This window comes from Otolemur garnettii, unplaced genomic scaffold (genome assembly GCF_000181295.1).
Source record: "Otolemur garnettii isolate 467f Iridium unplaced genomic scaffold, OtoGar3 scaffold00001, whole genome shotgun sequence".
In the NCBI taxonomy this organism is placed as follows: Eukaryota; Metazoa; Chordata; class Mammalia; order Primates; family Galagidae; genus Otolemur; species Otolemur garnettii.
This window is the reverse complement of record NW_003852396.1, coordinates 19,657,846-19,680,580: the sequence shown is the minus strand read 5'-3', so window position 1 is coordinate 19,680,580 and position 22,735 is coordinate 19,657,846. Positions and strand designations below refer to the sequence as shown.

General features: G+C 42.4%; 1 protein-coding gene across 2 annotated transcripts in view; it reads right to left on the bottom strand.

Moving 5' to 3' along the window:
* The window catches only part of RAB30 (RAB30, member RAS oncogene family), a 97,740-nt gene that overhangs the window by 36,730 nt on the left and 38,275 nt on the right, over positions 1-22,735 (bottom strand). Inside the window, exon 1 of one of the 2 annotated variants that reach the window (XM_003780860.2) lies at positions 14,969-15,350. The exons of the other annotated variant lie outside the window; for it this stretch is intronic. The gene's annotated coding sequence lies outside the window, so the exon portion shown is untranslated. Of the gene's footprint in view, positions 1-14,968; positions 15,351-22,735 lie in introns of those variants that run through there. 2 annotated transcript variants of the gene reach the window in all.

Genomic DNA, 22,735 nt, shown 5'->3' with positions numbered 1-22,735 from the left:
GGGCTGGATTCGAACCCACCACCTTAGGTGTATGTGGCTGGCGCCTTAGTCACTTGAGCCACAGGCTCCGAGCCTTAAAACACAATTTCAATAAACGTGCTTATTCTTCGCAACATTGCTTTTCCGTGAGATCCTTACAGCAACAGGAAGAAGGGACCAGACAATTATTGTAGACTAAAACATCAGAGGACCTCTCTGGAGTGGCTTTAGTTAAGATGAGATTTGAATAAGACAGAGCCAAGCACATGATGGTTGGAAGAAGAGCTTTTTAGGCTGAAAGATCAGCTAAGTGCAGAAGCCTAATAGTAAAAAATGAACTTGACAATTTCAAGGAACAAAAAGAAAAGACACTGCATGGTCACTGAGAAGAGGGCTGGGCGGGACAGATCATACGGACTCTAGAAAGCCAGGACAAGGAGCCTGGATTTCATTCTAAGTGCAGTGGGAGGCCACATGGAGTTGCAGAGAGTGGCATGGGTAGGATGTTAAGGAATGTAACATAAACTGATTAATTTTCTTTTTCATTTCTCTAGTTCTGATAATGGAGGCTATTATGGTGTGAATACCAGTACAAATAAAGAGACTATGGGTGGCGCCTGTGGCTCAGTGGGTAGAGTGCCAGCCCCATATACCAAGGGTGGCAGGGTCAAACCAGGCCCCGGCCAAAAACTGCGGCAAAAAATAAAATAAAATAAATTTAAAAAATAAAGAGACTAGTTAGATTACTGCAAGTAATCTAGGTAGCTTGTACTAGCGTGCTGATAGTATAGATGGAGGGATGGGTATAAATTTGGGAAATTTTTGAAGATAGGATATGCTGAAGGACTGGATCTGGATGGAAAAGGAAGAAAGAAATCAAAAGTAATGCCTATATCTCAAAGTGGTTTTGATTCGCATTTCTCTGATGATTAGAGATGATGAGCTTTTTCATGTGTCTGTAGACCATGTGCCTGTCTTCTTTGGAGAAGCTTCTGTGCAAGTCTCTTGCCCATAGTGAAATGGGATCACCTGTTCTTTTCTTGTTAATAAGTTTGAGTTCTCTGTGGATTCTTGTTATCAGACCTTTGTCAGAAACCTAACCTGCAAATATCCTCTCCCATTCTGAGGGCAGTCTACTTGCTTTACTTACTGTGTTCTTGGCTGTGCAGAAGCTTTTTAGTTTGATCAGATCCCAGTAATATATTTTTGGTATTGCTTCAATTGCCCTGGGGGTCCTCCTCATAAAGTTTTTTCCCAGGCCAATTTCTTCAAGTGTTTCTCCTGCACTCTTTCCAAGAATCTTTATGGTTTCATGTCTTAGGTTTAAGTCTTTTATCCAATGAGAGTCAATTTTCATTGGAGGTGAAAGGTGTAATCCAGTAAGAGTAGTCCACATAACAAAATCCCAAAACTACAGATGTTGGTGTGGATGTAGAGAAAAGGGAACACTTCTCCACTGCTGGTGGAAATGCAAACTAATACATTCCTTTTGGAAAGAAGTTTGGAGAACACTCAGGGATCTAAAAATTGACCTGCCATTGGATCCTGCAATTCCTCTCTACTAGAAGTATATTCAAAAGACCAAAAATCACTTTGCAAAAAAGATATTTACAACAGATTATTCATTTCAGCTTAATTCATAGTAGCCAAGTCATGGAAGAAGCCCAAGTGCCCATCGATCCATGAATGGATTAATAAATTGTAGTATATGTATACCATGGAATACTATGCAGCCTTAAAAAAGATGGAGCCTTTACCTCTTTTATGTTTATATGGAGGTACCTGGAACATATTCTCCTCAGTAAAGTATCTCAAGGATGGAGGAAAAAGTATCCAATGTACTCAGTACTCCTATGAAACCAACTTAAATTTACTCACACTTTGTTATGAAAGATAGAACACAACTATAGCCCAGGATGAAGGAGAGAAATGGAGTGGGAAGGGAGAGGTTTGATAAAGGGAGGGTAAAAGGTGGGACCACATCTATGGAGCATATTGCAAGGGTACAAGTCAAAGCTGTCAAGTGTAGAACATAAATGTCTTAACATAATAATCAAGTAAATGAGGCAAAAGCTATGTTGATTAGTTTGATGTAACCACGTCACATTGTATTAAAAAAACAATGTACCAACGCATTGTACCCCACATATGCATAAACGTATTCATGGTCTATGTGTATTTGACTTAAAAAAAAAGTAAAAAAAAAAAAAAACAAACACTGGCAGTGCCTATGGCTCAAGGAGTAGGGCACCAGCCCCATATATTGGAGGTGGTGAGTTCAAACATGGCCCCAGCCAAAAACTGCAAAAAAAAAAAAAAAAAACAAAAAAAACAAAATTAACTCCTATAACAAGAGGGACTTTACCTAGCAACAGCAATCAGTGTAACCTAATTCTTTGTACCCTCAATAAACCAAACAACAGCAACAACAAAGTAATGCCTAGATGTTTTGTCTTTAGCATGTGGGGGTATAGTGGAACCACTTACCTGAGGCAGGAAGACTGGAAGAACAAAGCAAGTTTGGAGAGGAGGCTAAAGGGAGTTTTCTTTAGGCCATGTTAAATCTGAAATGCCTGAGACGTCTACGTGGACATGAATCTGAAGTTCCAGGCAAAGTTTGAGGCTGGAGATACAAATCTGAGGGTCATTAGGAAATGAGTGTTATATAAAGCCACTGCATCAAAAGAGGGTATCTATGAGAAGAAAGAGTGCCATTTCAGAAGTTGGGCATTTCACCCTTCCCAGGTTGAGAAGAGGAGACTCAAGGACAGCCCAGAGAGGCAGGAAGAGACTTAGGAAGAAGAGTGTCTAAGAAGACAGTGATCAACCTTGTCAAATGCTGCTGAGAGAATGAGGCAGATCAAAACAAATAAGAAGCCTTAGACTTGGCAGCATGAATGTCACTCATTGACACAGACAAGGTCAATGCTGGAGGATTGATGGGAAGAGATTAGAATGAGGGGGGACAATAAAAGACAAAACAATGGACAATTTATAAGTCCTACCAAGAAAAGGAAAGTAGGAGATAGCTATAGGGGTATACAATGCCAACAGATTTTTAATTAAAAAAAGAATTTAGTTTGCAGTATTTAGAGACAAAATTAGTAAAGGTTGTGAGAATGGGGGATGTGTTCAGATAAGAAATACTTGGATGTGTTTATTTGTTACTGAGAATTAGCCAGTTAGCATAACTACAAATTACAAAGATCTGAAAGACCTAATCTTAACAAAGTTCCTAAGATGCCCCAGGTTTAAAAAGAAATGATAAGCAGAGAAGCTAGGGTACTAATCCAGATCTGTTTTGAATCCTAAGTGCATCCTCATTCCACCACACCATCAGCTATAATATATACAGCAGCATTTGCAAAAGGTCCCAACTCCAGGCTCTGAAAATAATCAGAACAGAGTTGGAAGGAATCTTCAGAGAACTTGGGAGCCAACGCAAACACACACCCTCCCCTTGCATCTATGCAAGCAAGCTCTGTTCCTCATACAGACTTCTATTATTGCTTTTCCCTCAAATGTCATCTATGTTTGCAAATCTGGCTGGGGTCCTGCTAGCTGTAGGACCCTCAATGGTTGCCCTTTTATGCTCATTGTGGGTTGGAAGAGAGGATAGGGACGTGGAGAAAAATCACAGCAAACTCTTCAGTGACTTTATAAGATAGTAAAAAAGATTTCTTAAAATACCAGTTATGTATTTATGTTCAGCAAAGTGAAAATAAAAATTAAGGTACATTGTCATTTTTGTCTCTTTCCCTTTGCCTGGCCATCTTAAGAAGTCAGAGGCTGTGGCTCCCCTGTTTTCCAGGCCTACCCGATTCTATCACATGCAGCACAACCCCACCACCAGTTCTGTCTTTCTCTCACCTCACTTCCCAGTGCTTGCTCAGGCTTGCTTCTTCCTTCAGGGCAAGACAGATGCCATCTCCCCCACAAAGGCTGCCCTGATCTCTCCTCTGAACCTTTCCAACACTAAGCTACTAGTACAACACAAATTTAGATCTTGATCATATTAAATTTATAGCTGTTCTGTAGTTCAAATATCAGCAGGACTATGAGAGCACTTTTCAGTAGGAAATGCAATACAATTGTGGGCCAGTATTACTCTGAGATGTGGCTTAGTAAGAGAATTATTCACATAAATTCCAGTTGAAATTGTGGCTCTGTTCCACCTCTTACAGATCTTGGGCAAGTCACTCCTTGCTTGTCCCATCTAGAAATTGGGAACAATACTACCGACCTCAAGGGCAATTGTGAGATTTAAGTGAGATATTTTTGTAAAGCACTTGCCACAGTACCTGGCATACAGTAAATGCTCCATAAATATTAACTCTTTCCACCTAATGACTTTGTAAATGTCAATTTTATCTGTCCAACAAGATGTTCTTAAAGGCAGATCACATATTTTATATATCATATTAGATCATCCAGAGTCGTAGCACATAGCTCAACATATCATAGAAACTTAATTAAATACTTCTTGGTTTGATCATAAGTAAAAATGATGGCTGTAAGTATGCCTTACAATAAACCAGGGCTTCCCAACTGTTGGTACCATGAACTACATTAAACTCATCCAAAGAGCTTCTTAAAAATAATATTACTAGGATCTGGTTTCTTGTAGCCTCAATGAATCTCCAACAATAAAATAAATAAATAAGATTGCTAGGAAAAAACAATAATTAATAAAGATTGCTAGATCTCTCCCCTAGATATTCTGAATATAAAAATCTGTTTTGTTAACATTTTTTTCTTTTCTTTTTTTTTTTTTTTGAGACAGAGTCTCAAGCTGTCCCCCTGGGTAGAGTGCTGTGGCATCACAGCTCACAGCAACCTTCAACTCCTGGGCTCAAGCAATTCTCCTGCCTCGGCTCCCAAGTAGCTGGGACTACAGGTGCCCGCCACAACATCTGGCTATTTTTTGGTTGCAGCCATTATTGTTATTTAATGGGCCTGGGCTGGATTAGAACCACCTAGCTCTGGTGTATGCAGCTGGTGCCTTAGCCACTTGAGCCACAGGCGCCAAGCCATGTTTTGCTAACTTCCAATGAGTGAGAGAGGTCTTCCAATTTTTACTTTAGATATTAGATATTTTGTACTCTATATTTTTGCATTGTTTGAATTTTTAAGTATGTTTTATTTTGTAATTTTAAAATAAAGATAATTTTAAAATTTAAAAAAGGCCAAAATAAAAGGTATAATCTAGAGTACTACAAAGAGTTTCATCCATTAGTAATACAAATTTTTTTTTTTTCGAGACAGAGTCTCAGTATGTCACCCTCAGTAGAGTGCCATGGTGTTGCTCACAGCAACCTCAAACTCTTGGGCTTATGCAATTCTCTTGCCTCAGCCTCCCAAATAGCTGGGACTATAGGCACCTGCCACAATGCCCAACTGTAGTTGTCACTGTTGTTTGGCAGGCCCAGGCCAGGTTCAAAACTGCCAGCCCTGGTGTACGTAGCCAGTGTCCTAGCTGCTGAGCTATAGAGGCCAAGCCAATAATGCAAAATTTTTTTAATTAATAAGATAAAAACATACTTTGGTCACGACTGGGGATACATAAATATGGCCTTGATATTAGGGGATTTTTTTTTTTTTTGAGAAAGACAGAGAGTCTCACTCTGTTACCCAGGCTAGAATGCTGTGGCATCAGCCTAGCTCACAGCACTCAAACTCCTGAGTTCAAGTGACCCTCCTGTCTCAGCCTCCCAAGTAGCTAGGACTACAGTAGCTCGCCACCATACCTGGTGGTTTTTTTTTTTTTTTTTGGTTAATTTCTATTTTTAGTAGAGATGGGTTATTGCTTTCGCTTAGTCTTGTCTCAAACTCCTGAAATCAAGGAATCTTCCTGTCTCAGCCTCCCAGAGCACTAGCATTATAAGGCATGAACCTGGCCTTGTTTCTTGTTTTAGATACAATAATTGGGTTGTATCGGGTGTCTTTACTTTTGGAAGACAGATGCTAAAATGAGAATTTCAGGTAAAGTGCTATAACGTCTCCAACTTTCTTTCAAATGGTTCAGCATATAAGCATATATGCAAATAGATATATATACATACATACACATATTTAGAAAATAAGGTGAAATATTAACGTTAGTTTATTTTGTAGATATTTGGATATTCATTTCGCTACTCTTTCATATTTTCAGAATGATAGAAATTTTTCAGAAGTAAAACTTGGGAAAGCAAATATTCTCTGGTGATTATGATGATAAACTGGTTTGGGAGCCAATACTGTACCCAAAAGATTTATTTCTGGAGTTATGAAAATAAGAATTCTGAGATGCACAACACATAAACGCTCTGAAGTCAATGGTATTTAAAGGAATTTCATGTCACAAATCTCTCCATAAAACACTGTCTCCTATTTAACTGTTCCCAAACCCACATTTTACATAGGGTTTGCTAAGGTAAGAGCTCACATCAGGGCAGACCTGAAATGTTAGTTGAGGGAAGAAGAGGGGCGCCCAAGCACAAAGCCCGAGCCACACTGCACCCCTGTCTGCTCTCACGCCTTCCCAACTTGCTGATTTTCATGAAACCAGTGCCCTCCTGCCCTCCACGCCACTCCTGCCACTGCCCTGAGTCAGAGTTCAGCTTACCTCACCTACACCTTGGGTGAGAGGCACTGCTGCCCGTCCTGCCCAGCCCAGAATCATGTTTCACCACTTGGCGGGTATATATCTAAAACATGTGCTGGACAATAGCTCTTCTACTGAAAATCCTACCATGGCTTCCCAGGATTTTCTCTTTTTTTTTTTTTTTTTGAGACAAAGTCTCAAACTCTTGGGTTCAAGTTATCCTCTTGCCTCAGCCTCCCAAGTAGCTGAGACTACAGGTGCCTGCCACAATGCCTGGCTATTTTTCAGAGACCGGTTCTTGCTCTGGCTCAAACCCTGGTCTTGAACTTGTGAGCTCAGGCAATCCACCCACCTCAGCCTCCCAAGTGCTGGGATTACAGGTGTGAGCCACCACGCCTGGCACTTCCCATGATTTTCAAAATCAAGTTCAGAACTCTTCAACCTGTTTATGACACAGCCTGCACTTCTCCAGCCTCAGTTCTCACCCATCTCGGACTTCATAACCCAGTAATGCTGAATTCTTCAGGATACATCTCACCCCCATGGTTCAGGCCCTGTGCTCCCCGCCTTGCTTATGCAATTACTCTCCTGGAAGCTTTCCTGGGTTCACACCTTCCATGTCTGCCTTCCTTCCTCCTTCCTATCTGGCTCTCCCACACCTTACACAGACCTTAATCCCTGCAGTTATTCCAATGCTCACATTATTTACTTACAGGACTGTCTGCTCCTCAAAACAGGAGCTCCTTGGGGAAAGGACTAGCTTTGTTCATCTTTGTAGTCTCAGCACTTACTTGTACTTGGCCTTTTTTTTTTTTTTTGTAGAGACAAAGTCTCACTTTATCACCCTTGGTAGAGTGCCATAGCATCACAGCTCACAGCAACCTCCAGTTCCTGGGCTTAGGTGATTCTCTTGCCTCAGCCTCCCAAGTACCTGGGACTACAGGCACCCACCACAATGCCCAGCTATTTTTTTTGTTGCAGTTTGAAGGGGCCGGGTTTGAACCTGCCACCCTCGGTATATGGGGCCGACGCCCTACTCACTGAGCCACAGGCGCCTCCCTGTACTTTGCCTTTTTTACTTGCTCCATTTCCTTGTCTATGAAATTGGAAGAATATCACCCACTTAAAAAGCTGGCATTAAAGTTAAGTCTACAGAGCTTACCACAAATTGTCAGCATCTCCTGTATTTGCTTTCCAGTTATGCCCGTCAGACCTCTTACACTGGCCTCTGCATTGGGTGCCCCCCACCTGTGCAAATGCCTGAGCAGCAAGAGTCTCCAGTTCTGGACCCGTCCTGGGCTCCCATCTCTGCCAATGCCCTCCGGACACTAAGATGACTCAGCTCAGAAAACAATGCCCTCTGCAAACATTCCTTGAGCATTTCTGTATAAGACGATGTCCCCAGTGAAGTGGAAAGTAATATAACAAAGTGTGTAAGAACATATCATACCTCCTAGAAGGCAGAGGAGATGCGGGGAGATAATTTGACAAATGAATGCAGTACAACTCAAAGGAAAGGGTTGTACATCTCTGGGGGTAAACAGGAAAACCTCGTAGGAAACGGCATTTGAACTGGACCATAAAGGATGAATTTCAGCTGAGAGGCTGTTTCCATAGAACACAACACCAAAATCCTCCTGTTCCTCAGATGAAAAGTAAATTAGAAAATGCTGCCCATGTAGGGAGTATGTATCCCTCCAGGAAATTCACAATGCACAGTAACAAGACTCGGAGAAATCTTGAAGTAAGGAACCCTATTTAACTGTGTTTAATCCAGCATCTCAAGTTTGTTTGACCACTAGTTAGTTCTCTAGTTCTTTCCTCCAAGAGGGTATTTACTTCAATATATGGGGAACACACTTTACGAAACAACAGGTTAAGTTATTTATCAGGATGTCACATGTTAACATCTGATTTTGTAGGAAGGGAAAAAGCAATGGAAGACACTGTAGAACTAAGAAGTTGTCAAGAGAACAGACTTTCTCCTTCTCTATCCTGAAGCATAAGGAAGACCACAAGCCTTTCTTCCAAGTGAGGGAAACGAGACATCTCCAGCTGAGTTCATTCATTCTTAGATAGGATGTTTACACTCACGTAGCTGCTCTCCTTCCCTCTGCAACCTGCTGACTGGGTAAAAAACACCAGCCTTGAAAGCAAACAAACAACATTGCATAACAACAAGCCAGAGGCATGTTGGTAATATTTACCAAATAGCCATGCTTATAATAGACAAGAAGGAAAGAGGCATTGTACACTGATCTGTCCCCAGTCCTAGAAGTGCAGTGCTAAGTTTTCTAGTGTGAGAGTTAACGTGTTTGCTCAGAGCAAGGCATCAGCATTGTGCTCAAGATCCAGAGAAAAACAAGGTATAGTCTTCCTCCTGCTGCATAAGCCAGAGCAGAGAGACAAGGGAACACACTACCATGTGCATGCAAGGTGTAAGCAAATGCTTCTATGTGCAGGGGTGAGTACAAAATGCCAGGTATGTACAAAAACAGGGACTATTTAACTTTGTCTGGACATTAAGGTCAATAAGGAGATTCCTCTTAGTGCTTTTTTTTTTTTAATTGCCCTCGGTAGAGTGCCCTGGCATCACACAGCCCACAGCAACCCCCAGCTCCTGGACTTAGGCGATTCTCTTGCCTTAGCCTCCCGACTAGCTGGGACTACAGGCGCCCACCACAATGCCCTGCTATTTTTGGTGTTGTTGCAGTTTGGCCAGTGCCGGGTTTGAACCCGCCACCCTCAATATATGGGGCCAGTGCCCTACCTACTGAGCCACAGGTGCCACCCTCCTCTTAGTTCTTAAAACACTGAAAAGGAATCTTCTAGGCAAGAAAATACATATATAAATAACTAAAACAGGATGATAGGGTTAAGTTGAATAGGATAGCACAAGATTGGGGCGGAGGAGGGGAGGTAGAATGAGCAGCCAATCTTCTGGAGAAGGTGGCACAATGAACAAGTGCATCTAATTTCACTTATTCCCAAAATCCAACAAAAATTCAGCAAGTTACTTTTTTATCAATAAAAATTCCTTCAAAGTACAGGAAAAGACAAGAGAAGACAATGGTATCAAATTTTGAAAGCTTGGGAAGCAGATAAACAAGTAGTAACTGACCTTGCAGAGTCAGGAAATTTGAATCCGAAACCAGATGCAGGGAAAGCTGAGAATTCAGCTGCTTTAAACCAGGGAATCCTTAAAAAGCATAGGGCCCGGCAGTCTATAAGATGCTAGAACACAGAAAACAAGAGTGAAAGCTGCTTAAGAAGTTAGATCTCTAGATTCCTCCTCTTCACTGACAGAATTCTGTGGGCTGAGTCTCTGGAGAGCATGAAACAGCAATGTTTAGTATTTGTTTGAAAATAATCTGGGAAAGACAATTGGCAGACACAGATGAAACAAAATTATCCACAAACTAGTGAACCCGAGCTATGGGTACCTGGGTAATTTCTGTAAATCTTTGGAATTTCCAATAATAGAAAGGAAGAGTGTCTCTGGACTGGAAGTGCCCAGCATGGCTGAGGGGACACGTATCAAAGGCAAGGCACTGTGCCTACTGACAGTGGAGGGGAAAGATCCCTACACTCCTCCTCGGACACCTGAGCATTGTCAGGCAGAACCTCACTCTCAAAGGAGGGTAGAAGACTTTTCTGACTTCTCTGTTATTATTGTAATGATCAGAGTTAATGATCTCCATTCCACATTCCAAGTCTCCCAACAGCATTTTTTAAAATCAGCGTTTTTTAAAAACAGCATTTTTAAAAATCCGTCGTTATTGTTTTTGGCGGGCCTGGGCTGGATTCGAACCTGCCACCTTAGGTATATGTGGCAGGCGCCTTAGCCACTTGAGCCACAGGCACCGAGCCTAAATCTAATTTCTATCTCTACAGATTTGCTTATTCTGGACATTTCCTATAGATGAAACTGTACATTGTATGATTTGTGAGTGGCTTCTGTCCCTTACTATAATGTCAAGGTCTTGACAGCTTTTCTCCCTCCTTCTCAGTTGACAGTGACACAGCCAAGGATCACATTTAGAGAGACATCTTGGGAAACCTCTAATGAAGTTACAGACCAGGGCAAACACAACAAAGCAACTTGAAGGAAACAGATATTACACAGGGGCGGGAATACCATTAATATCCTCACAAAAATGAAATAAAACAGCTCGGCACCTGTGGCTCAAGTGGCTAAGGCGCCAGCCACATACACCTAAGGTGGTGGGTTCGAATCCAGCCTGGGCCTGCCAAACAACAATGAAGTCTGCAACCAAAAAATAGCCGGGCTTGTGGCAGGTGCCTGTGGTCCCAGCTACTTGGGAGGCTGAGGTAGGAGACTCGCTTGAGCCCAGGAATTGGAGGTTGCTATGAGCTGTGATGTCACAGCACTCTACCCAGGGGGACAGCTTGAGGCTCTGTCTCAAAAAAAAAAAAAAAAAAAAGAATGAAAACTACATCCATGAAATAAAATAGGATATTATAAAAAGGAAACAAAGAACAAAAAGAGCTCTTAGACACTGATAATATAATAGCAGAATTTTTTTTAAAAAAACAACAAAAGGATTGAAAGATAAAGTTGAAGAAATCTTCTAAAGTATAAAATTAAAAAAACAAAGATAAGGAAAACAACAGAGAGAAGTTAAAAAAAGTTCCAAGGGACTTAGTGTCTGTGGCTTAGTAGCGAGGGCACCAGCCACATACAGCAGACCTGGTGGGTTTAAACCCAGCCCAGGCCTGCCAAACAACAATGACAACTACAACCAAAAAACAGCTGGGCCTTGTGGCGGGTGCCTATAGTCCCAGCTACTTGGGAGGCTGAGGCAAGAAAATCACTTAAGCCCAGGAGTTTGAGGTTGCTGTGAGCTATGACACCACCGCACTCTACCAAGGGTGACAAAGTGAGACTGTCTCAAAAAAAGAAAAAGAAACAGAGGATCTAGCGAAGAGATTGGCAACAGAGGACCCCAACAAGACTTTCATGCATGGAAGCCAACAGGCTGAAGAAGTACAGCTGAAGGGACAGACAGACTGGAGACAGTTCCCACTGCCATTAAATCTTCTTTTGTGTTCTGGTTCAAATATTTAAAATATATGTTTATAAAATTTTCAAACATCCACAAAAGTAGACTCCCTATACTCATTACCCAGATTCAACAATTATCAAGATTTTGACATACTAGCTCGATCTATCCTTTCTCCCCCCTATTTTTTCTTTATTTACATATTTTAAAACAACTTCTACATTATACCATTTCATTCCTATGTACTTCAGAACCCATCTCTATATTACCCACTTTTTTACATTGCAATACTATTATCACACTTTAAAAAATTAATAAGGAAAATAAAATTAACAGTAATTCCTTGATGTTATCTAATACCCAGTCCATAATAAAATTTCCTCAACATCTCACAAATGCCTTTTTAAAATTAGATTGTTAAGAGCTAAATTGTGCCTCCTCCCTGGTAAACTCATATATTCAAGCCCTAATCTCTAGTACCTCAGAATGTGATTGCACGTATATTTGCTATTAAAGTGGTAATTAAATTAAAATGAGGTTGATAGAGAGGGCCCTAATCTAAGCTAACTGATATCCTTAAAAAAAAGAGGAGCTTCGGACACACAGCAGAACACCAGGGGCATACGTGCAGGGAGCAACAACCCTGTGAACAGGCAGCCAGAGGGCATCCATCGGCAAGCCAAGGAGAGAGCCTCAGGGGACAGCATTCCTGCCAGCACCTAGATCTTGGACGATAGCCTCCAGACTGTCAGAATAGTAATTTCTGTTGTTTAAGCAATGGGTGTATGGTATCTTTTTGTTTTTAGACAAAGTCTCATTCTTGGACCCAGGCTGGATCCAAGCAATCTTCCTGCCTCAAGCCTCACAAATAGCTGGAATTACAGGCACCCACTACAACGGCTGGCTAAATTTTCCATTTTTAGTAGAGACTGGGTCTCGCTCTTGCTTAGGCTGGTCTTGAACTCCTGAGCTCCAGCAATCCTCCCACCTCAGCTTCCCAAAGGGCTAGGGTTACAGGTGTGAGTCACTGTGCCCAGCAGTGTGTGATGTTTTTTTACAGTAGCTCTAGCAAACTAACATAGACTATCCGAATCAAAACAAGGTTCCTACATTATATTTGGTTATAATTCTTAAGTCATTTTATTGTTTTTTCATGCCACGGACTTGTTGCAGAAGCCAAGTCAGTTGTCCAACAGAATGCTCTGCATTCTAAATTTATCTGCCTCCTTAGATGTAATTCAACTTGTCATCCTTTCCCCCATCTTTCCAATAAATTAAGGTTAGCTCTAGAGGCTAGAGTAGATTTTATGGGTCAACTTTTAGGGAAGGATACTCCATAGGTGGTATTGAATACTCACTTTTTAACCTGAAAAAAAAATGCACAGGTAAACGTGGCCCAGACTCTTTTCTGATTCCATTTGTCTTGACCTTGTGATGAAGTGACCGCTCATCTCCTCCATCCTATCTGTCCAGGCCAGCTGATGCCCTTTGTCTTATCCTAGAGAAGAGTTTTGCTTTGACCTGCTCCCTGAGAGCTGGCGGTAGGCCAAAAAGAAACTAGAAGTAAAAATGACACTACAGTCCAATCTCTCTGACCATTTTCCTATCGTATGTCCAGTACCAGCCCACCCTATAACCCCATCAGATGCCCCAACAGTGGTGAGACTTGTATTTCCTAGAATTCTCTAACAACCTTGCCCACTGACTTCCCCACTAGGGCCTTCTGTAACCCCCCAGGAAGGGTAAGTCAGACTATGACCCAGATTTTATGCCCCTCATAGTGGTCCTTTTCTTACAAAGCTTAGTAGGTTTGTTTTTAAAAAAAACAATGTGTTTTAGCAATACACCCATGGGTAGTTAAAGAAAAGTAAGAGAATGATCAAGACAAAAGTCAGGGTAATCATTATGTGCGGTGAGGAGGGAAGGGGGTGTGATTTTGGGGTGGAGGGTACTTGTAATGCTCCATTAGAGAAACTGAATTATAAGTACACAATTTTATTTTAACCTTTTTCTTTAACTTGCAAATACCTACTTATAACACTCTTTGGTGTATATTATGTGTTTCATGTTAATTGTTTTTATGTAAGCTGTCCACAGTGGCTAGAATATAAGGTTCAAATGGGTTTGAAGAGCAGAGTAAAAGGAAAAAAGACAGGAAAAGAAATTTACTCTGAAGGTGAATAGGGGCCTTCGTGATGCTCTCAGGAGTATCATCAAGAGACATTTATATTGGCTCGGCACCTGTGGCTCAAGTGGCTAAGGCGCCAGCCACATACACCTAAGGTGGCGGGTTCGAATCCAGCCCGGGCTCGCCAAACAACAATGATGGCTACAACCAAAAAAAAATAGCCGGGCGTTGTGGCGGGCGCTTGTGGCCCCAGCAACTTGGGAGGCTGAGGCAAGAGACTCGCTTGAGCCCAGGAGTTGGAGGTTGCTGTGAGCTATGCCATGGCACTCTACCCAGGGGGACAGCTTGAGGCCCTGTCTCAAAAAAAAAAAAGAGACATTTATATCCAAGATCAATTAAAATAGCTTTCTCACAATCTACCCATCAAAAACGATAGGAAACAAACCCTTTTTTTCCTAAGTTAACTAAACATAAAATATCCAACATCTTAAGCCTCTCACTGGGAAACATAATAATATGGTTCTGATGTATTTTTTTCCAGTGAGAGGAGTTTCAGCTTGCCCTAGGGAACGCGTTTGCTTCAAATTCTTAAATGACTCAAAGCTGGGAAGGATGCAGAATGAACATGTTAGATGACAGAACCGGGATATATCTCAGCAAGCTGGAATGACAGGTCAAAACTACCCCAATTTATAACAACATCTACCATTTGTTGAGAACATATGATATGCCCAGGGCTTTACATAATTTATCTCATTTAATCCTCACAACTGCACTGTGAAGCTGAGACTCAGGAAAGTAATTTGCCCAAGGTCAAAAAGCAATTTAATAACAGAGTCATGATTTGAACCTAGGTTTCCAGACTCTAGTTTCAGTCTCAAGGGAGATTCTGTCAGCTAGCAGAAATTAACATTTAAAACTGAATCCTCTCCGCTCTAATTCAGCCTGTCACCCTCGGAGAACTGCCACCCAACCCCAGTTCCCGGGGGGAATAAGAGAGTATCAGCACTTCTGAAGAATGATCACATTATGCTGATTTCATTTAATGTAACACTTGGGGACCCCCTGACAGCTACCAGGAAACCTCCATCCATCCTCAAGAGTAAGTCTGTCCTCAAAAGCCAGGTGAAGCAAGATTCCCAGCTCAGCTACATCTGCCTCCCCATCTGTATTTGAGACTTTGCAGAATTCAAACTCTGTAGGTATAGACGGGAGCTCCTTACCACAAATATAGCTGAGCAAGACCCCTACCTTCAATTTTCTCTTGTCCTGAGGGGCTCTGTGATTTGATGGGTGTGTGGCTGAAAGAACAGCACGACCAGCTCCAGTGCAGTCATATCCAATGGAGCAATCCGAAAGACAGCCAGAGAATTTTAATGAAAACCAGAAAAACCCTTGGCCGCTAAGTGCAACTGCAGTCCAGGCCTGCCAGCCCCTCCCTCTGCAGTTAAGAATCTCTGAGCCTGCTTCGCCCCAAAGAGCAGGGAAGAAAATTCATTTTGCATTCAGTAACACCTTGCATAGCAGCCAGGGTCATTTAGGTTATAGGCAAGGCACATGCTAACTGCAACAGGACCCGGGGATCCTAAGAAGCATAGGGTGTGGCAGCAGCAGATCTGAGCCAAAAGATTATGAAACAGTCATTTAAAAAAAAAAAAAAAGAGTCTCTTTCCTTCTGCCAAAGCTGTCTGCCCACAGCTGCATACAAGGCTAGTGAGGAATCTTAACAAGCTTAAAGGGACCGTATTTCAGATGCTCGAGACCCAAAGGGGCAGGAAATAAGTATTTTGAGCACTTACTATGCATCAGGCACTGTGATCTCAAGATAAGGACACTTACTCAGAGACGTTTGATAACCTGTTTAAGGCACACAGCTGCCAAGTGGGCAACCAAGACTCAGAGTTCAGTGTTAGTGAGTCTTGTTAGAAATACAAAACTCAAAATCCTGATTTGTCCTGACTAATAAAAAGAATGATCACTTACTGACCAATGGCTATGTGCCTGGCACTGAGCTAAGATTTCTGCATGTACTACGTCATCTAACCCTCACAGCAACTAAATAAAATAGGAATCATTATTATCTCCATTTTACAAAGAGCAAACTAAAGCTTAGGCAGTAAGTAACTTGGCCCAAGTCACTGCAATCATCAGGATTTGAACCTAGGTCTATTTCTACAGCCCTCACCTACAACACTCACCTTAACTGCCTGTAGAAGGAGCCACCTAGGCCATTGTGCCAAAAAAGCAAACGGCCTGAGTATTTTTGCCCCCTCCCCAGCAGGTATCCAATGTCCCAGGCTTGTCCTTCAGTTCCTCTCAGCACCCCTCAGTGAAGCACAGAATCCTTGGCTTCCACCTTCCCAGGCACCATGGGATCAGCTGACCAACACCTGTGGAGAAGGCCTCCACTACAATGCAGAGGCAGCTATGAGGACAGCAGCAGACACTCCCTCTGTAGGCTCCGCTCCACAGACCCTCACAACCTCACAGTGGCCCCTCCTCCCCAGGAGCTCACAGGCCCATTTTATATTCTTGCCTGGAGATCACTTGCCTCCTCTCAGAGCAACAGTGATTTCCCAAAGGAGATGACTGTCTAGACACTGACAAGAAATAGGCCACACCATGGAAGGTTTGATTGTTTAGATTTTGGGGGTCTGTGTTCAGCACCCGAGTGAAAGGTCTGGTCTCAGCTCCTTGGGCTTGTCAGGCTGAGCATCATTCAGAGCAATAGCTGATACCTTGGATCAGGACTATCTTCCTGGCCAGGCAAGTGTTACCTGAGGAGAGTCACAGTCATCTTATGGATAACACGCACACACTCAGGCACACCACACAAACAGCTCCTTTAATCAAGCTTGATGGAACTCTTCTACGCATATTCAGAATTAAGCAGCAGATTTTGAGTGGACTGAGCATCTAATGTGTCTCAGGTACTATGGCAGGTGCATTCATAGCCAGTATCATAATTAGCCTTTACAATATTCTGTGAGGCAGATAGGGTTGCTCACTACAGATGAGGCAGCTGAAGCCCAGAGAGATAACGTAATTTGCCCAAAGTCACACAGGAAGTGGTGAAACTCAGGTTCAAATCTGTTTTTAATGACTGCAACACCTTTTCATTCAATTATGATTCCATTCATTTATTCCTCAGATAGTTACTGGAGGAATCACCAATCTCCTTAGGAGAAGGAATCACCTTCTATGAGCCAGCTACTGCACCACTTAGAGAAAAAATATGTCAGTCTGAGGAGGTCAGTCCAGTCACCAAAGAACTTCTGCCTTCTCAGGAGAGATGACAGTGCAGATATGAAAGATAGCTGCAGGGTGATGAGAGTGGGGCCTGGGTGAGTGACTGGGCTGCATCTCTGAGGCAGTGGGATTTGAGCTGAGACCTGAGAAATAAGAATGAGCCAACCATTTGCAAAGCTAGGAAAAGAAGATTGCAGGCAATCAGAACAAGGCCAAGGCCAGCTGCAGGAAAAGGATGGCATGTCCAAGGAATACACTATAAAAGAGATCAGGGACCAAGACATCAGAGTGAGCAATAAATAAAGACAGAATCGACCTTGTTGACTAGGACACAGGGTATACACTTTGTTCTAAGGGTGATAGGAAAGGGAAGAAGAGTTTAATCAGGGAAGTAGCATGATCTGATTTATGCTTTAAAGAAATAATTCTGGTTACTGGGTGGAGGAGGCAGTACAGGGAGGGAGTGAGAGTTAGGAATCAGGGGAAAGATGATGTGGCTTGGAGCATAGTGATGGTAGGGGAGAGGATTTAATTAATATTTGGGGATAAAACTAAAAAGACTGGCTGATGAACTGTATATGAATGGTGAGGGGAACAAACTCCTAGGTTTCTGGGTAGATGGTAGCATGCATTAAGACTTGAGACATGCACAGACTTGAGAAGAAGCAAAATGCTCATGAGATACCCATGCTCTCTCTTCTATATGAGGCCTGACAATTAAGTTCACAAACTCATGCTAGAAAAAGTGCTACATACCTCATTGTTGAACATCACTACAACACCTTTGAAGTACTACCCTTGGGAAGCTATGTACCACCCTTCAAAGCAATTTTGGAACTCTTTCTGGAATGACCATCAGAGCTGTTGTCATATAGCATACTAAAACACACAACAGGGTGGCACCTGTGGCTCAAAGGAGTAGGGCGCCCGCCCCATATGCCGGAGGTGGCAGGTTCAAACCCAGCCCCGGCCAAAAACTGCCCACACACACAAAAAAAACCACACACAACAATAATAGACACCATCACAGGTCAACATGAACATAGCTGTGAGACACTGATACACCAAGGTTATGAAACCTTACTGAATTGTTTGTACAGTGCTGCCAACATAAGCACATGGTACCAAGTTCGTGAACTTAATTGTCAGACCTCATACAATGACAGCTCTGATGGTCAATCCAGAAAAAAAAGTTCCAAAATTGCTTTGAAGGGTAGCTGAGGTGCTGGTATCAGTGCATGGCTTCCCAAGGCAAGTACTCTAAAAATGACTGTAGTTCAGCAATGAGGTATGTAGCACTTTTTCTAGGATGGGTTTGTGAACTTAATTGTCACCCTCGTACCCCCAAGAAGACAAAAGAAAGTAGATTCAGGCTTGGCACCTATAGCTCAACCGGCTAAGGCGCCAGCCACGTACACCTAAGGTGGCGGGTTCGAATCCCCAGCCCGGACCCGCCAAACAACAATGACGGCTGCAACCAAAAAATAGCCAGGCGTTGTGGCAGGCGCCTGTGGTCCCAGCTACTTGGGAGGCGGAGGCAGGAGACTCGCTTGAGCCCAGGAGTTGGAGGTTGCTGTGAGCTGTAATGCCACGGCACTCTGCCCAGGGGGACAGCTTGAGGCTCTGTCTCAAAAAAAAAAAAAAGAAAGTAGATTCAATTACATTTTTTCAGGAGAAGTTATGAATGGAAGGCTTGAACCTGCTTATGCTGGTAAAGAGGTAGTATTTGGGGCTAAGACAGAGAATAAACTATAAGAATCTGAAAGAGTGCCTTAGGAAACAAAGGTTCCACTTCATGTTACCATGAAGGCCAAATTAGGACCAAGTGCAGAAGGCAGACATAGGAAAGGAGCTCAGTTTGATGTGAGGAAGATCTGTCTCAAGGTCAGAGCTGTGGAAAGTGGAACGAGCTGCCTCAGGAGTGGGAATGATCACTTCCGTGTCAATGGAAGTGTAAAAGAACAAACCATATGACTCCATGGGTAGGTGGTTACAGAAAGAATTCAATAATTGGGTAAACAAAATGCTATCCACTAAAGTCCTCTGAATCAAGTTACTCTAAAATTCTACAGTATTTTTTTTAGAAATGTATTTATACTCTTTATTATTGAATCATATATAATCAAGAATATTCCTGATATTTTTATGCCCAAAATAGGAATAATCTTCAAATTTATATAGATGTTAGTGGGAAAACAAGGATACCCACTTTCCCCCCAAATTTAACAATCTGGCTATTGATTCCCCATAGAAATCCTCAAAATCAAACACTCCCATAAAGATCTCAATTACCTTTTAAAAGAAAACAATATTACATAGTGAAAACTGCCAAGTAAGAAAGGCAAAATAAAAAGAATACAATTAATACCTGCATAAGAATTTACTATTTACAGGGCATTTTTTTTTTTTTTGGAGACAGAGCCTCAAGCTGTCCCCTTAGGTAGAGTGCTGTAGCATCACAGCTCACAGCAACCTCCAACTCCTGGGCTCAAGCAAGTCTCCTGCCTCCACCTCCCAAGTAGCTGGGACTACGGGCGCCCACCACAACGCCTGGCTATTTTTTTGGTTGCAGCCATCATTGTTGTTTGGCTGGCCCGGGCTGGATTTGAACCCACCACCTTAGGTGTATGTGGCTGGCCACTTGAGCCACAGGCGCCAAGCCTGCAGGACATTTTTATGCTTTTTTTTAAATTAAATCACAGCTGTGTACATTAATGCAATCATGGGGTACAATGTGCTAGTTATGGTTTTAATATAAAATCTTTATTAATCATGGCTTGGCACCTGTGGCTCAAGCAGCTAAGGCGCCAGCCACATACCCCAGAGCTGGTGGGTTCGAATCCAGCCCAGGCCTGCCAAACAACAATGACGGCTGCAACCAAAAAATAGCCAGGTGGAGCTGTGATGCTACAGCACCCTACCCAGGGCAACAGCTTGAGGCTTTGTCTAAAAAAAAAAAAAAAAAACTTTATTAATCTGATCTTTAGGCCTGGAGTTTCCCAGCAGGGTAGAACTTCCTCAGTATGTCCGACCTCTCTGAAGGCAAATAAGAACAGTGCTAGCTAATTTCAGTCACTCTAAAGCGACTCTTAGTTCACTTCTAAGTGTCATACATGATGCTGAAAAGCTTTCTGGTGCAGGTGAAAGCCAACCTATAAAATAGAATATCCTGTAGCTACAATTTATTAGCCTCTGTCCTCTGGCAAATCCTTCTGAGTCTCAGTTTATCTCCTTGAAATGTGTGACAAATAATGTCTAAGTCAAAATGTTTGATGTAAGGACCAAAGCTCAGTGTCTGACACATTCCATTAAAATTAATAATGATAAGGCAGCACGTGTGGCTCAAAGGAGTAAGGCTCTGGTCCCATATACCAGAGGTGGTGGGTTCAAACCCGGCCCCAGCCAAAAACTGCAAAAAATAGTAATAATAATAATAATAATAACAATGATAGCCAATGATTATTACTATAGATCCATAACTATGTGCTAGGCGTGTGCTATGTGCATTTACTTTCATCCAATCCTTATAATAACCCAGAAAGTAGCCACTGTTATCATCCTTAAAATTCATTAAAAATTAGGAAATTGATTTCTAGAAGGTAAGTAACTTACACAAGACTCATATAACTAGTAATTGCCCAAATTAGGAAAAAACAAACTTTAATAAAATTTGAAACAAAAAGACAAAGAAAACCATATTTAGATAATTTGGGAAAAAGTAACCTACTGCTGAATTTAACAAACAATTCACTAGCTAGACAAGTAGTAAATATGTTTAGTCTGTGCTCATTGACTGAATAAATGAATAATTGGATGAATGAATGATTCCAATCTTTATTGCTTTCCCACCAGGCACAGCATCAAGAAACTGGGATTACGAATAATTAATATCAATTTAATTGAGAGTTTTCTATTAACACTACAATATTCAAACTCCAGAAAAACTGCCAACATGATGATCCACAGTTCACGAAAAAAAGTCATAAGAAATGCCATTCTCTTAGCTCGGCATCTATGCGCAGTAGTGATGGCGCCAGCCACATACACTGAAATTGGCAGGTTTGAACCCAGGCCAGGCTAGCTAAAGCAACAATGACAACTGCAACAACAGAAAAATAGCCGGGCATTGTGGTGGGCGCCTGTAGTCCCAGCTACTTGGGAGGCTGAGGCAAGAGGATCACTTAAGCCCAAGAGTTGAAGGTTGCTGTGAGCTGTGACACATGGCACTCTACCAGGTGACATAGTGAGACTCTGTCTAAAAAAAAACAAAAAGAAAAGAAAAGAGAAGAAAAGAAATGCAGTTCTGGGGCAATGCCTGTGGCTCAGTGAGTAGGGTGCTGGTTCAAACCCAGCCCCAGCCAAACTGCAACAACAACAAAAAAATAGCCGGGCACTGTGGCAGGTGCCTATAGTCCCAGCTACCAGGAGGCTGAGGGAGGAGAATCACCTAAGCCCAGGAGTTGGAGGTTGCTATGAGCTGTGACACAACGTTTTGGAGGTTGCTGTGAGCTGTGACACAACAGCACTCTACAGAGGGCGACCAAATAAGACTCTGTCTCTAAAAAAAAAAAAAAGAAAGAAAGAAATGCCGTTCTCATAGAGACCAAAAGGAGCCAAGAAGTCAAGTTATTGTTTCTGGAGGAAGTCAAAATTATTCAAGGAGTACTCTGAGCAGGAGGCAGGGAACCAACAGCACACAGTATATGGAGGCTGAGGGAGGGGAGCATCTTGAAGAAACCATGAGTAAGCCTTCCAAAGGAAGCAGGAGTTTGCCAATAAACTTCACTAGGATTGTGGGGAAGGAAATCGTGTTTCAAAGGGCAACTCAAAGAATGTGTTAAAGAGGAAGAAGAAAGAGGCAGGTGTTTTTTTGTTTTTGGGGTTTTTTTTTTGCAAACTGTTGGGCTTAAGCAATTCTCTTACCTCAGCCTCCCAAGTCGCTGGGACTACGGGTGCCCGCCACAACGCCCAGCTATTTTTGTTGTTGTTGTTGTTGTTGTCATTGTTGTTTAGCAGGCCCGGGCCAGGTTTGAAACCCCCAGTCCCAGTGTATGTGGCCAGCACCCTAACCATTGAGCTACAAGCGGCAAGCCAAGAGGCAGTCTTGTAAGAAGCATGGCCTCAGGGTGGCGCCTGTGGCTCAAGGAGTAGGGCGCTGGCCCCATATACCGGGGCTGGCGGGTTCAAGCCCGGCCCTGGCCAAAACTGCAAAGAAAAAAAAAAAGCAGCATAGCAACAAAAGAAGGGAGGAGGGAAAGAACTGTAAGTAGCCTGAGGCGGAGATGCAGAAAGACTGTTAATAAGTGTACAAAGTGAGAAGAAAGAGCCAGAAAAGGGGGAAAGCTAAAGGAAGACAGATGGATAAGATGCAAGAAAGAAACAGGAGAACCAGACACCAGCAAGACAAGAGTAGAATGCACAACGGAAACGGCCACCTGCCCTGGGAAAGCAGAGGTGACAATCTGCTCTGAGACAGAAATGAAAGAAAAGAGATTTAGATGTATGGGACATTGTGAAAAGTTACTCTGAATCAAGTTTGATGAATACACTACAGAGAATGTTCAAGTTGGGAACGCCATTTTGAACTTAAAATTATACTGATTTTCTTCAGCCACTCATAAATTGGTATTGAAAAGGGCAATTGCAGCCCAATTCATAATTGCCAGGTCATGGAAGAAGTCCAAGTACCCATCGATCCACGAATGGATCAACAAACTGTGGTATATGTACACCATGGAATACTATGCAGCCATTAAGAAGGATGGAGAC